Below are 15,889 nucleotides of genomic sequence, written 5' to 3'. Positions count from 1 at the left end.
GAATTTTTTATGTTTCATGTTGTCCAAATGGGGTTGGGTATTGTATATCTTGTATTATTTTTTGTGTTTTGTGTTGTGTCTTTGAATTTTGCATGCTTCATGTGGTACTAGGTGTTTGGATTATTGTCTGTCTTGTATTATTTTTGGTGTTTTGTGTTGGGATCTTTGAATTTTTTATGTTTCATGTTGTCCAAATGGGGTTGGGTATTGTATATCTTGTATTATTTTTTGTGTTTTGTGTTGTGTCTTTGAATTTTGCATGCTTCATGTGGTACTAGGGGTTTGGGTTATTGTCTGTCTTGTATTATTTTTGGTGTTTTGTTTTGGGATCTTTGAATTTTTTATGTTTCATGTTGTCCAAATGGGGTTGGGTATTGCATATCTTGTATTATTTTTTGTGTTTTGTGTTGTGTCTTTGAATTTTGCATGTTTCATGTGGTACTAGGTGTTTGGGTTATTGTCTGTCTTGTATTATTTTTGGTGTTTTGTGTTGGGGATCTTTGAATTTTTTATGTTTCATGTTGTCCAAATGGGGTTGGGTATTGTATATCTTGTATTATTTTTTGTGTTTTGTGTTGTGTCTTTGAATTTTGCATGTTTCATGTGATACTAGGTGTTTGGGTTATTGTCTGTCTTGTATTATTTTTGGTGTTTTGTGTTGGGATCTTTGAATTTTTTATGTTTCATGTTGTCCAAATGGGGTTGGGTATTGTATATCTTGTATTATTTTTTGTGTTTTGTGTTGTGTCTTTGAATTTTGCATGCTTCATGTGGTACTAGGGGTTTGGGTTATTGTCTGTCTTGTATTATTTTTGGTGTTTTGTGTTGGGATCTTTGAATTTTTTATGTTTCATGTTGTCCAAATGGGGTTGGGTATTGTATATCTTGTATTATTTTTTGTGTTTTGTGTTGTGTCTTTGAATTTTTGCATGCTTCATGTGGTACTAGGTGTTTGGGTTATTGTCTGTCTTGTATTATTTTTGGTGTTTTGTGTTGGGATCTTTGAATTTTTTATGTTTCATGTTGTCCAAATGGGGTTGGGTATTGTATATCTTGTATTATTTTTTGTGTTTTGTGTTGTGTCTTTGAATTTTGCATGCTTCATGTGGTACTAGGTGTTGGGGTTATTGTCTGTCTTGTATTATTTTTTGTGTTTTGTGTTGTGTCTTTGAATTTTGCATGCTTCATGTGGTACTAATGTGTTTGGGTTATTGTCTGTCTTGTATTATTTTTGGTGTTTTGTGTTGGGATCTTTGAATTTTTTATGTTTCATGTTGTCCAAATGGGGTTGGGTATTGTATATCTTGTATTATTTTCGGTGTTTTGGGTTGTGTCTTTGAATTTTTTATGTTTCATGTTGTCCTAAGGGGGTTGGGTATTGTATATATTGTATTATTTTTTGTGTTTTGTGTTGTGTCTTTGAATTTTGCATGCTTCATGTGGTACTAGGTGTTTGGGTTATTGTCTGTCTTGTATTATTTTTGGTGTTTTGTGTTGGGATCTTTGATTTTTTTATGTTTCATGTTGTCCAAATGGGGTTGGGTATTGTATATCTTGTATTATTTTTGGTGTTTTGTGTTGTGTCTTTGAATTTTGTATGCTTCATGTGGTACTAGGTGTTTGGGTTATTGTCTGTCTTGTATTATTTTTGGTGTTTTGTGTTGGGATCTTTGAATTTTTTATGTTTCATGTTGTCCAAATAGGGTTGGGTATTGTATATCTTGTATTATTTTTGGTGTTTTGTGTTGTGTCTTTGAATTTTGTATGCTTCATGTGGTACTAGGTGTTTGGGTTATTGTCTGTCTTGTATTATTTTTGGTGTTTTGTGTTGGGATCTTTGAATTTTTTATGTTTCATGTTGTCCAAATGGGGTTGGGTATTGGCTGTCTTGTATTATTTTTGGTGTTTTGTGTTGTGTCTTTGAATTTTGGTATGCTTCATGTGGTACTAGGTGTTTGGGTTATTGTCTGTCTTGTATTATTTTTGGTGTTTTGTGGTGGATCTTTGAATTTTTTATGTTTCATGTTGTCCAAATGGGGTTGGGTATTGGCTGTCTTGTATTATTTTTGGTGTTTTGTGTTGTGTCTTTGAATTTTGGTATGCTTCATGTGGTATTAGGTGTTTGGGTTATTGTCTGTCTTGTATTATTTTTGGTGTTTTGTGTTGGGATCTTTGAATTTTTTATGTTTCATGTTGTCCTAATGGGTTGGGTATTGTATATCTTGTATTATTTTTTGTGTTTTGTGTTGTGTCTTTGAATTTTGTATGCTTCATGTGGTACTAGGTAGTTGGGGTATTGTCTGTCTTGTATTATTTTTGGTGTTTTGTGTTGTGTCTTTGAATTTTTTATGTTTCATGTTGTCCTAATGGGGTGGGGTATTGTATATATTGTATTATTTTTTGTGTTTTGTGTTGTGTCTTTGAATTTTGCATGCTTCATGTGGTACTAGGTGTTTGGGTTATTGTCTGTCTTGTATTATTTTTGGTGTTTTGTGTTGGGATCTTTGAATTTTTTATGTTTCATGTTGTCCAAATGGGGTTGGGTATTGTATGTCTTGTATTATTTTTTGTGTTTTGTGTTGTGTCTTTGAATTTTGCATGCTTCATGTGGTACTAGGTGTTTGGGTTATTGTCTGTCTTGTATTATTTTTGGTGTTTTGTGTTGGGATCTTTGAATTTTTTATGTTTCATGTTGTCCAAATGGGGTTGGGTATTGTATATCTTGTATTATTTTTGGTGTTTTGTGTTGTGTCTTTGAATTTTGTATGCTTCATGTGGTACTAGGTGTTTGGTTATTGTCTGTCTTGTATTATTTTTGGTGTTTTGTGTTGGGATCTTTGAATTTTTTATGTTTCATGTTGTCCAAATGGGGTTGGGTATTGTCTGTCTTGTATTATTTTTGGTGTTTTGTGTTGGGATCTTTGAATTTTGTATGCTTCATGTGGTACTAATGTGCTTGGGTTATTGTCTGTCTTGTATTATTTTCGGTGTTGTGTATTGTGTCTTTGAATTTTTTATGTTTCATGTTGTCCTAATGGGGTTGGTATCTTGTATTATTTTTTGTGTTTTGTGTTGGGTCTTTGAATTTTGCATGCTTCATGTGGTACTAGGTGTTTGGGTTATTGTCTGTCTTGTATCATTTTTGGTGTTTTGGGTTGTGTCTTTGAATTTTTTTATGTTTCATGTTGTCCTAATGGGTTGGGTATTGTATATCTTGTATTATTTTTTGTGTTTTGTGTTGTGTCTTTGAATTTTGCATGCTTCATGTGGTACTAGGTGTTTGGGTTATTGTCTGTCTTGTATTATTTTTGGTGTTTTGTGTTGGGATCTTTGAATTTTTTATGTTTCATGTTGTCCAAATGGGGTTGGGTATTGTATATCTTGTATTATTTTTTGTGTTTTGTGTTGGGTCTTTGAATTTTGCATGCTTCATGTGGTACTAGGTGTTGGGGTTATTGTCTGGCTTGTATTATTTTTGGTGTTTTGTGTTGGGATCTTTGAATTTTTTATGTTTCATGTGGTACTAATTCAAAATATTATATTAATACAACAGGCCGCCTGTTTGTAATAATATAATATTTTGAATTAGTACCACATGAAGCATGCAAAATTCAAAGACACAACCCAAAACACAAAAAATAATACAAGATATACAATACCCAACCCCATTAGGACAACATGAAACATAAAAAATTCAAAGACACAACACAAAACCCCGAAAATAATACAAGACATACAATAACCCAAACACATTAGTACCACATGAAGCATGCATAATTCAAAGACACAACACAAAACACAAAAATAATACAAGATATACAATACCCAACCCCATTAGGACAACATGAAACATAAAAAATTCAAAGTCACAACACAAAACACCAAAAATAATACAAGACAGACAATAACCCAAACACATTAGTACCACATGAAGCATACAAAATTCAAAGACACAGCACAAAACACCAAAAATAATACAAGACAGACAATAAACCATACACCTTAGGACAACCTGAAACATAAAAAATTCAAAGTCACAACACAAAACACCAAAAATAATACAAGACAGACAATAACCCAAACACATTAGTACCACATGAATCATGCAAAATTCAAAGACACAACCCAAAACACAAAAAATAATACAAGATATACAATACCCAACCCCATTTGGACAACATGAAACATAAAAAATTCAAAGATCCCAACACAAAACACCAAAAATAATACAAGACAGACAATAACCCAACCACCTAGTACCACATGAAGCATGCAAAATTCAAAGACACAACACAAAACACAAAAAATAATACAAGATATACAATACCCAACCCATTAGGACAACATGAAACATAAAAAATTCAAAGATCCCAACACAAAACACCGAAAATAATACAAGACAGACAATAACCCAAACACATTAGTACCACATGAAGCATACAAAATTCAAAGATCCCCCCCACAAAACACCAAAAATAATACAAGACAGACAATACCCAACCCCATTTGGACAACATGAAACATAAAAAAATCAAAGATCCACCACAAAACACCAAAAATAATACAAGACAGACAATAACCCAAACACCTAGTACCACATGAAGCATACCAAAATTCAAAGACACAACACAAAACACCAAAAATAATACAAGATATACAATACCCAACCCCATTTGGACAACATGAAACATAAAAAATTCAAAGATCCCAACACAAAACACCAAAAATAATACAAGCCAGACAATAACCCCAACACCTAGTACCACATGAAGCATGCAAAATTCAAAGACCCAACACAAAACACAAAAAATAATACAAGATATACAATACCCAACCCCATTTGGACAACATGAAACATAAAAAATTCAAAGATCCCAACACAAAACACCAAAAATAATACAAGACAGACAATAACCCAAACACCTAGTACCACATGAAGCATGCAAAATTCAAAGACACAACACAAAACACAAAAAATAATACAAGATATACAATACCCAACCCATTAGGACAACATGAAACATAAAAAAATTCAAAGACACAACCCAAAACACCAAAAATGATACAAGACAGACAATAACCCAAACACCTAGTACCACATGAAGCATGCAAAATTCAAAGACCCAACACAAAACACAAAAAATAATACAAGATATACAATACCCAACCCCATTAGGACAACATGAAACATAAAAAATTCAAAGACACAATACACAACACCGAAAATAATACAAGACAGACAATAACCCAAGCACATTAGTACCACATGAAGCATACAAAATTCAAAGATCCCAACACAAAACACCAAAAATAATACAAGACAGACAATACCCAACCCCATTTGGACAACATGAAACATAAAAAATTCAAAGATCCCAACACAAAACACCAAAAATAATACAAGACAGACAATAACCAAACACCTAGTACCACATGAAGCATACAAAATTCAAAGACACAACACAAAACACCAAAAATAATACAAGATATACAATACCCAACCCCATTTGGACAACATGAAACATAAAAAATTCAAAGATCCCAACACAAAACACCAAAAATAATACAAGACAGACAATAACCCAAACACCTAGTACCACATGAAGCATGCAAAATTCAAAGACACAACACAAAACACAAAAAATAATACAAGACATACAATACCCAACCCCATTTGGACAACATGAAACATAAAAAATTCAAAGATCCCAACACAAAACACCAAAAATAATACAAGACAGACAATAACCCAAACACCTAGTACCACATGAAGCATGCAAAATTCAAAGACACAACACAAAACACAAAAAATAATACAAGATATACAATACCCAACCCATTAGGACAACATGAAACATAAAAAAATTCAAAGACACAACACAAAACACCAAAAATAATACAAGACAGACAATAAACCCAACCACATTAGTACCACATGAAGCATACAAAATTCAAAGACACAACACAAAACACCAAAAATAATACAAGACAGACAATAACCCATACACATTAGGACAATATGAAACATAAAAAATTCAAAGACACAACACAAAACACCGAAAATAATACAAGACAGACAATAACCCAAACACATTAGTACCACATGAAGCATACAAAATTCAAAGATCCCAACACAAAACACAAAAAATAATACAATATATACAATACCCCACCCCATTAGGACAACATGAAACATAAAAAATTCAAAGACACAACACAAAACACCAAAAATAATACAAGACAGACAATACCCCAACCACCTAGTACCACATGAAGCATACAAAATTCAAAGACACAACACAAAACACAAAAAATAATACAAGATATACAATACCCAACCCATTAGGACAACATGAAACATAGAAAATTCAAAGATCCCAACACAAAACACCAAAAATAATACAAGACAGACAATAACCCAAACACCTAATACCACATGAAGCATACCAAAATTCAAAGACACAACACAAAACACCAAAAATAATACAAGACAGCCAATACCCAACCCCATTTGGACAACATGAAACATAAAAAATTCAAAGATCCACCACAAAACACCAAAAATAATACAAGACAGACAATAACCCAAACACCTAGTACCACATGAAGCATACCAAAATTCAAAGACACAACACAAAACACCAAAAATAATACAAGACAGCCAATACCCAACCCCATTTGGACAACATGAAACATAAAAAATTCAAAGATCCCAACACAAAACACCAAAAATAATACAAGACAGACAATAACCCAAACACCTAGTACCACATGAAGCATACAAAATTCAAAGACACAACACAAAACACCAAAAATAATACAAGATATACAATACCCAACCCCATTTGGACAACATGAAACATAAAAAATTCAAAGATCCCAACACAAAACACCAAAAATAATACAAGACAGACAATAACCCAAACACCTAGTACCACATGAAGCATACAAAATTCAAAGACACAACACAAAACACCAAAAATAATACAAGATATACAATACCCAACCCCATTTGGACAACATGAAACATAAAAAAATCAAAGATCCCAACACAAAACACCAAAAATAATACAAGACAGACAATAACCCAAACACCTAGTACCACATGAAGCATGCAAAATTCAAAGACACAACACAAAACACAAAAAATAATACAATATATACAATACCCAACCCCCTTAGGACAACATGAAACATAAAAAATTCAAAGACACAACCCAAAACACCGAAAATAATACAAGATATACAATACCCAACCCCATTTGGACAACATGAAACATAAAAAATTCAAAGATCCCAACACAAAACACCAAAAATAATACAAGACAGACAATAACCCAAACACATTAGTACCACATGAAGCATGCAAAATTCAAAGACACAACACAAAACACAAAAAATAATACAAGACAGACAATAACCCCAACACCTAGTACCACATGAAGCATGCAAAATTCAAAGACACAACACAAAACACAAAAAATAATACAAGATATACAATACCCAACCCCATTTGGACAACATGAAACATAAAAAATTCAAAGATCCCAACACAAAACACCAAAAATAATACAAGACAGACAATAACCCAAACACCTAGTACCACATGAAGCATGCAAAAATTCAAAGACACAACACAAAACACAAAAAATAATACAAGATATACAATACCCAACCCCATTTGGACAACATGAAACATAAAAAATTCAAAGATCCCAACACAAAACACCAAAAATAATACAAGACAGACAATAACCCAAACACCTAGTATCACATGAAACATGCAAAATTCAAAGACACAACACAAAACACAAAAAATAATACAAGATATACAATACCCAACCCCATTTGGACAACATGAAACATAAAAAATTCAAAGATCCCCAACACAAAACACCAAAAATAATACAAGACAGACAATAACCCAAACACCTAGTACCACATGAAACATGCAAAATTCAAAGACACAACACAAAACACAAAAAATAATACAAGATATGCAATACCCAACCCCATTTGGACAACATGAAACATAAAAAATTCAAAGATCCCAACACAAAACACCAAAAATAATACAAGACAGACAATAACCCAAACCCCTAGTACCACATGAAGCATGCAAAATTCAAAGACACAACACAAAACACAAAAAATAATACAAGATATACAATACCCAACCCCATTTGGACAACATGAAACATAAAAAATTCAAAGATCCCAACACAAAACACCAAAAATAATACAAGACAGACAATAACCCAAACACCTAGTATCACATGAAACATGCAAAATTCAAAGACACAACACAAAACACAAAAAATAATACAAGATATACAATACCCAACCCCATTTGGACAACATGAAACATAAAAAATTCAAAGATCCCCAACACAAAACACCAAAAATAATACAAGACAGACAATAACCCAAACACCTAGTACCACATGAAACATGCAAAATTCAAAGACACAACACAAAACACAAAAAATAATACAAGATATGCAATACCCAACCCCATTTGGACAACATGAAACATAAAAAATTCAAAGATCCCAACACAAAACACCAAAAATAATACAAGACAGACAATAACCCAAACCCCTAGTACCACATGAAGCATGCAAAATTCAAAGACACAACACAAAACACAAAAAATAATACAAGATATACAATACCCAACCCCATTTGGACAACATGAAACATAAAAAATTCAAAGATCCCAACACAAAACACCAAAAATAATACAAGACAGACAATAATCCAAACACCTAGTACCACATGAAGCATGCAAAATTCAAAGACACAACACAAAACACAAAAAATAATACAAGATATACAATACCCAACCCCATTTGGACAACATGAAACATAAAAAATTCAAAGATCCCAACACAAAACACCAAAAATAATACAAGACAGACAATAATCCAAACACCTAGTACCACATGAAGCATGCAAAATTCAAAAACACAACACAAAACACAAAAAATAATACAAGATATACAATACCCAACCCATTAGGACCACATGAAACATAAAAAAAATCAAAGACACAACACAAAAATAATACAAGACAGACACCCTCTCAAAGACCATCGGTAGCCCCCGGACCATTGCTTGAAAACATTTGCACTAGGTGACTGAAATCAGGGCATAGTAGGTACTGCAGGGTAATTATATATACATATATATAGAAATTGACCACTAGGTGGGGGTATCCTTGACTTACCCAAGAATTACAATGGATGCCTCCCTGGACCTAATTTACAAACTAGCATTACCCAGCATGCATCAGGGATCCGTGACTGTAACAGCGGTGTGCCACATTTGCATACCTAACTTCACCCGCTACTGGGGACACCGAGGCATAGTATCAACCAACAAACCTTCTCTAAGTATGATAATCTGAGTCCTTTGTCTACACCCTCATTGAACTCAGAGCTAATATTATAAGGGGGACCTGTGAAACTTCACACTTAGATGCTACGGCAGTCTGTGAAATAAATTTTATAAACTTTTTTATAAACATTAACTACATATAAGTTTTTTATTTTAAGTAATACACACTACATAGGCCTAACTATGTCACCATGCAAACAAATGTTAAAAACTAAAAACAAAGTTATGCCATCAGTCCATTCCCATATAATCATGTAAATACATTGCCGTTGCAAAGACTATGTCATCAAATTGGCATTTACATTTCAATTATTCTATTCACACCTCCCCAAGCTTCAAACAAATTCAAGACAATGGCCCCCCTGGCCATACCCAAGATTGCATGAGGTTAGCGAACATCCCCCACACCTTCACCCCCAGAGCATCATGTCTGTTAGGTTTTTTGGGGCATGGAGAGGGATGGAGGGAGAGCTGAGATCAGCTAATCACAACACACATCATGCATTTTATAAATAACTATCATTAGTTTTTATTATTATTTAATTATAAACTATTATATGCTAATTATATTTATGGATATTTATATTTATGGATATTTATGATTTATGATTATGCTAATTATATCTATGGAATTCCTGGAATGTCAAGAATGTTTAATTACTAATTTGCATAATTAATTATGCAAATTATGCATTAATTGCTCACTAGCGCCACTAGTGGCCAAAAAGTGTACCGTCCACCACAACTAATATACTACTAGTATATAGTATGCATTATTTTTATTATGAATAAATATTAGTCATTACATCTACTTGCATTATAATATGATTTAGTTGATTTTAATGGTTTAAAAAAAATATATAACAGTGTATCAGTGTTGGGGTACTTAATTAGTAATTACATTGACCATTTAGCAGTATGAAATTGACAAAAAACGAAATCTAAAAGTTAGTAAAGGTATGATTTGGAAAGTATACATGACTTGAATGAATCTGCAGTCTGCACTGACCTAAAACTTTGCTCTACCCTAACCCTTCCAACATATAGTTCATGCCATAAGGTTTTATAGGTTTAACAAACAGCATACAAAATATTAAGCCTTAAATGGCAAATGTTCAAATCATAAACTTGACCTTATTTCAGACCATTTTACAAAGCATACAGGCTTCTCAGTACCTGGTTTAAATTCACATTTAAAGTTACTAAGCCAGTGGTTCCCAAAATGGGGTCCGGGGACCCCCAGGGGTCCTTGAGTGAGTTCCAAGGGGTCTCCAGCTAAATGATACTTTGGAACCAAATGGATCCTTATGGGTCTGTAACTCCAGCGACGGCTCCAGACATTTGTGCATGGGGGAGCTATGGGGGGGCTGAGTTTTTTTTAGCAGGGGCTACTGGATTTTGGCAAAAAATATGAATATATATATATATAGATATTTCAATACCATTTTCGATACCACGCAACCACGGCGATTTCCTAGGGTTTAACAACACAAGTACAAATAAAAGCTGTGCAGTATTGTGCACTTTCATTGTTTTTAAAATGTTTATTATTTTTATTATTATTATGCCTATAATTATAATTATTATTATTATTTTAGGTTTATAACCCATAGTTACTATGTATAATAATATTATGCCTATAATTATTTTAATTATTATTATTATAGGTTTATAATCCATAGTATATCCATGTATATTATTATTATTATACATAGTAACTATGGATGATGTCAACCACATCATCTTGGTTTCTATTCCTTATTTATAACTCTAGTTAATGTTCTATTCAGATATTATTCAATGCATCATGGCCAGCATACTCAAACTACTATTATTTTAATATCCGGAATCCCCCCGCACGCACGCACAGACACACACACACACACACACACACACACACACCGCAACGATCCTGTTGCAACGTTAGCTTGCTAGCCTAGCAAGGTTGTGTTTACTGTTGATAGCTTTAGCAGCTATCGCTAACATGAGGAACAGCAACAACAAGTCCTCTTTGGCTCTCCGTGTTCATCGGATTCTTTATCTTACATAAAGAAATACGAGCGACCTGTTAAAGAAGTTAAGAACACAGCATGGGGACAGAAGTCACAGTGACAGAACGAGACAGACTTGTACTGAGCGTGCCGTATGTGACTGTGAGCACTGCGGGCTGAGAGTACTCCCCCCTCCGCTTCCAAGGCTCAGGAGGGAGGGGGCTGTTTGACTGTACTGTGCGCTGGGCAGGAGCATGTTTTAACGGCAGAACGGAGCGGCACTAAAAGTCAGGATATGGATTATTTCAGCATTCCAAAAATAAAAAGTATGATTTTATAGTAATGATTTATATAAAAGTAAGTCAATTCTGTCTTTCATATATTTTATTTATTCAATGAATATTTTTCATCACAGTTAGGTTTGTGGGCAGGGGGGGCTTAGGGGGGGCTGAGCCTCCAGCAGGGGGGGCTAAAGCCCCCCCCCAGCCCCCCCCTGGCGCCGTCACTGTGTAACTCTGAGAGTGCAGGTCCATTTGGTTCCATTTGTATACTCTCAGAGTTAAATTAACATAGATTTTACAATATAAATTGGGGGTTCCAGAGGTAGAAAACTAGAAATGCCATTAAATGGGGGTCCGTGGACTAATGCATGACAAACTGGGGGTCCTTGAAATTAAACGGGTTGAGAATCACTGCTAGAGCCTTATCTTCTCTTATGGGGGTCCATGGCATTAGGTTTTCAATTGGGGGTCCGCAGGCTCATTAGTGTCAATTTGAGGGTCCGTTAGCCCTGGTCCAGTGCTTACAGCGGGGGTCCTTGACATGAAAAAGTTTGGGAACCACTGCTCTAGAGTTGCTTGATGAACAAGGAACTACAGTAGCCTATATGTGTCCCTGTCAGGGCTAACTGGCACATGATGACAGCACAGTCCTTTGCAATTTGCAACTCTAGATTTATTATAGCCTAATGATATGAAGTGACTTGCCATAAACCATCCATTGACTCCCCATTCATCCAATTTGCATCTGCTTGTATTAAACGACATTAAACTCACCAACATTGCAGCTGTAGGGAAAGGTTGAATATCCACTTTCAAACTGCAAAGCTTTTGTTTCATAAAAATCCACCGAATCTTTTTCCCACTCAGCTCTGCACTTAGTTTTCTTCTTTTTTTAGTTATATCTCACTACTAGAACTTTCTGACTCTGAGGTAGATAAGATGTTTGGCTGTGAACAGCATCCATTAGTTTTTTCAATGTTTTGGACCGGGAGCCTGGTGAAATAGTTGCTAAGATACGACACTGCATAGTGATTGGCTCTGCTGCATGCCTATGAAGAGTACTGACCAATGAGCTGTGCCTAGCGCCTCTCTAGACAGCAGGTTCCATGTATTCCTCCTGTTCCCATAGCTCAGATGGCTGCCCCTTCTGCTTGTGTGTGTATGTGTGAGTGTCCGCATGTGAGCGACTGAGAATCACCATAACGCGCTGTCATTCTTCCACGACCCCAAAATACGGGATTAAGTGCGTCCCGTATCGGTTCATTACGGGACAGGTCTTTTAGTTGTCAAATACGATACAAACCCGTATTTTACGGGACGGTTGGCAACCTTAGCTCCAACTGATGGTAGCCCCATTTAAGGTCTAGCTTGCTAAACACAGTTGAGCCATTCATGCCTTGCAAAATGTCATCCACAGTAGGAATGGGGTACCGTTCCCTCACAATTGCTTCATTGGCCCTCCTCATATCTAGACACATTCTGATATCCTTGTCAGGCTTTGGAATTATCACTACTGGGTTTACCCAAGGGGTGGGGCCTTTGACACTTTCCACAATGTCTAGGTCAATTAATTCCTTAATTTTATTTTCCACCGCCTCCCTGAGGTGATATGGTATGCGTCTAAGTGGCTGGGCCACTGGCTTAACCTGTGGGTCTATGTATAAACTAATCTGCTTGGTGTTTAATTTGCCTACACCCTTGAATACATCTGGATATTGCTGCTTGAGTGTATCTTTGATGTCTGTCACTACAGAGACATTTTCACCTATTTTCAACACTCCCAATTTTATGGCTGTCTTTCTACCCAAAAGTGGTTCGCCATTACCATTAATTACAATGAATTCTGCCTGTTCAGACCTGTTACCAATGGTAATCTCACATTCAAAGATCCCCTTAATTGGGAGAGGTTCACTGGATGAGTACGGGTACAAATTCCTCTTTTCTTTTGGCACATAGGAATTACACTTTATCTTTTCTGCCTTGAGTTTTTCCCATGCATTTGTTCCCATCACATTGCTCTTAGCACCTGAGTCAACTAACATTTCCACATTTACTCCCCCCACACAAAATGTAAGTTTCTCTGACATGTCATCCTCTTTCACATTAAATGCAAACTCATCATCATGCTCTACCTCCAGTGTGTTCACACTTTGGTTCCTTGATCCTTTTGAGCGGCACATCTTGGAGTAGTGGTCCCTCCCATTGCATTTGTGACATGTCTGTCCTCGCGCAGGGCATTTCGGATCCCTTGCCATGTGATCAGCACGTCCGCATCTGAAGCATTTCCTCTCCGATGTGGCGCCTTCTTGGTCTCTTTCCGGTGGTTTCCCTCTCGATGCTGGATATTTCCCTCCTTTTTGTGCGATGCAATGTACGGTCTCGGTGTCCCTCGACTCCCTCCTGTCTTCAGCCAGAGACATGGCCGCCAACTGTTCTTCAATCCTCTCACATTGTGAGGATAACTCCAATGTGCGGGCAAGCGTCAATGTATGCCCTTCCTCCAGTAATTTTCTGCGTACATATGCTGACGTACATTTATTCAGAATAGCGTCTCGAATCTGGTTGTCCGTATCTGCTTGAAAAACACAATCCCTCGCCGTTCGTCTCAGACGTGTTGCAAACTGTTGTATGGTCTCGCCCGGTTCCTGGCACAACTTGTGAAACGTCTGGCGGGCAAACGCTGAGTTGACTTGGGGCACAAAGTATGTGTTCAGTGCCGTGACTGTCTTCGCGTAATCCGTCGCCTCCCCGGTGTCCGGTAGAGTGGAAAATACATCCTGGACGTCTGGTCCCGCCAGGTGTAAAAGCAAAGCTCTTCTCCTCTGCTTCACAACGGCCGCGGCAGCCGCATCCCCTCCTTCAACGATTATCAGTCCTTTACCATCTGCGTACAATTCTAATGAAATTAGCCATCGCGTCCACCTCGGTCCGAGTGTAGCAGGATCCGTGTAGCATGCAAACGGTTGTATCCCCGACTTTTCCATGCCGTCCGAATGTCCGATTAACTTCGTTCAACTGCTTTCCACACCTCGTCGCCAATGTTGTGTTCTTATATCCTTGCTGAATTCAATCATACACACAAGATTGTCTTTCTAGTTTCTTTATTATAGCGATCGCTTAGGGACTGATCGTTATTTATCCACCAGGGGGGGGTGGTGCAGATGTGATTTCATTTTTTTATTTTACCTCATCCCCCCCCCAGCCTCCAAATATTTTTTCGGGACCCCCCCTCAGGGACTGGAAGAATATATATGACCTCCCCCCCCCCCCCCAAACACCATAAACCATATTTATTTTATATTCACACCAACAGTATAGCAGCATAACGTAATCGTTTATTAGGCGGCGGCCGTCTGGGGTTAATTTGGTTCCATATCCGTCATTACATTATAGTCAACACTCAACACTGATGATATGCCATTGCATTCTTCCAACTAAAGATTTAAATATGAATCTGGCAGCTTCGAAAATAGCATATGCAGACCTACAAGCTCACAACAACACGCTGATGACGCGACGCAAATGTATGAGCTTAGATACATGGCTATTTTTAAGGTGAGCCTTGTGCGTAAAGTCATTCTAGCCAAGCTGCCAAGGCAGTGGGCACCCCTCGCCTCTGTGCCCAAGCCCAGGATGATGAAAATGAATGAATGCTAAATAAATATGTCACGCAGTCGCATACCATAATACTACAACGTCATACTCCACAGAGAAAACAATTTGCGCAACCCCAACTTTCAACTGCCTGCTCGGCTCATTTAGCCAGCCAGGCACCACCGAATAGTATAACTCTTTCTTTAATCTATTACAACCACATACGCAGACAAAAGTACATGGCACCGCAGGGTTAAATTGCGTGACTGTCACACTCAAAGGGTGAGACATGGCAGCCCTGGCTACTGTGACGCACACACCAACAATCCACCATTGCAATGCGAGTGCGCAAAGATGCACATGATAGCTGGCATTAGCTGCATGCTTTTAGACCAGCCCTACCGTATTCTGAATGAGAATCTGTCTCGCCTGCCACCATGTTGAGTTGTTGACGATGCGTTGTCCAAAGACGGTAGAGTCTCTTCCATCAAAATGTTCCATGCCCATCAACATAAAGGCCTCAAGGTGTCCCTGTGATGTTTTGCTACTTTCTCTGTGGAGGAGCTTCGTTCACAAGCAACTTCAGTCACAAACAGTAACTTGTGAGAAGTTTATATCTTAACA

At 36.6% G+C, this 15,889-nt stretch overlaps 1 protein-coding gene across 3 annotated transcripts in view; it reads right to left on the bottom strand.

Moving 5' to 3' along the window:
- Nucleotides 1-15,889, bottom strand: part of LOC308312931 (uncharacterized protein) — a 43,686-nt gene that overhangs the window by 15,165 nt on the left and 12,632 nt on the right. For 2 of the 3 annotated variants that reach the window (XM_080759732.1, XM_080759735.1), the window contains exon 1: nucleotides 12,446-12,578. The exons of the other annotated variant lie outside the window; for it this stretch is intronic. The gene's annotated coding sequence lies outside the window, so the exon portion shown is untranslated. Of the gene's footprint in view, nucleotides 1-12,445; nucleotides 12,579-15,889 lie in introns of those variants that run through there. 3 annotated transcript variants of the gene reach the window in all.

This window comes from Protomyctophum bolini, assembly GCF_963924005.1.
Source record: "Protomyctophum bolini genome assembly, chromosome: 3".
Taxonomy (NCBI): domain Eukaryota; kingdom Metazoa; phylum Chordata; class Actinopteri; order Myctophiformes; family Myctophidae; genus Protomyctophum; species Protomyctophum bolini.
The sequence above is the reverse complement of the archived record's forward strand: the minus strand, read 5'-3'. Positions and strand labels throughout refer to the sequence as shown.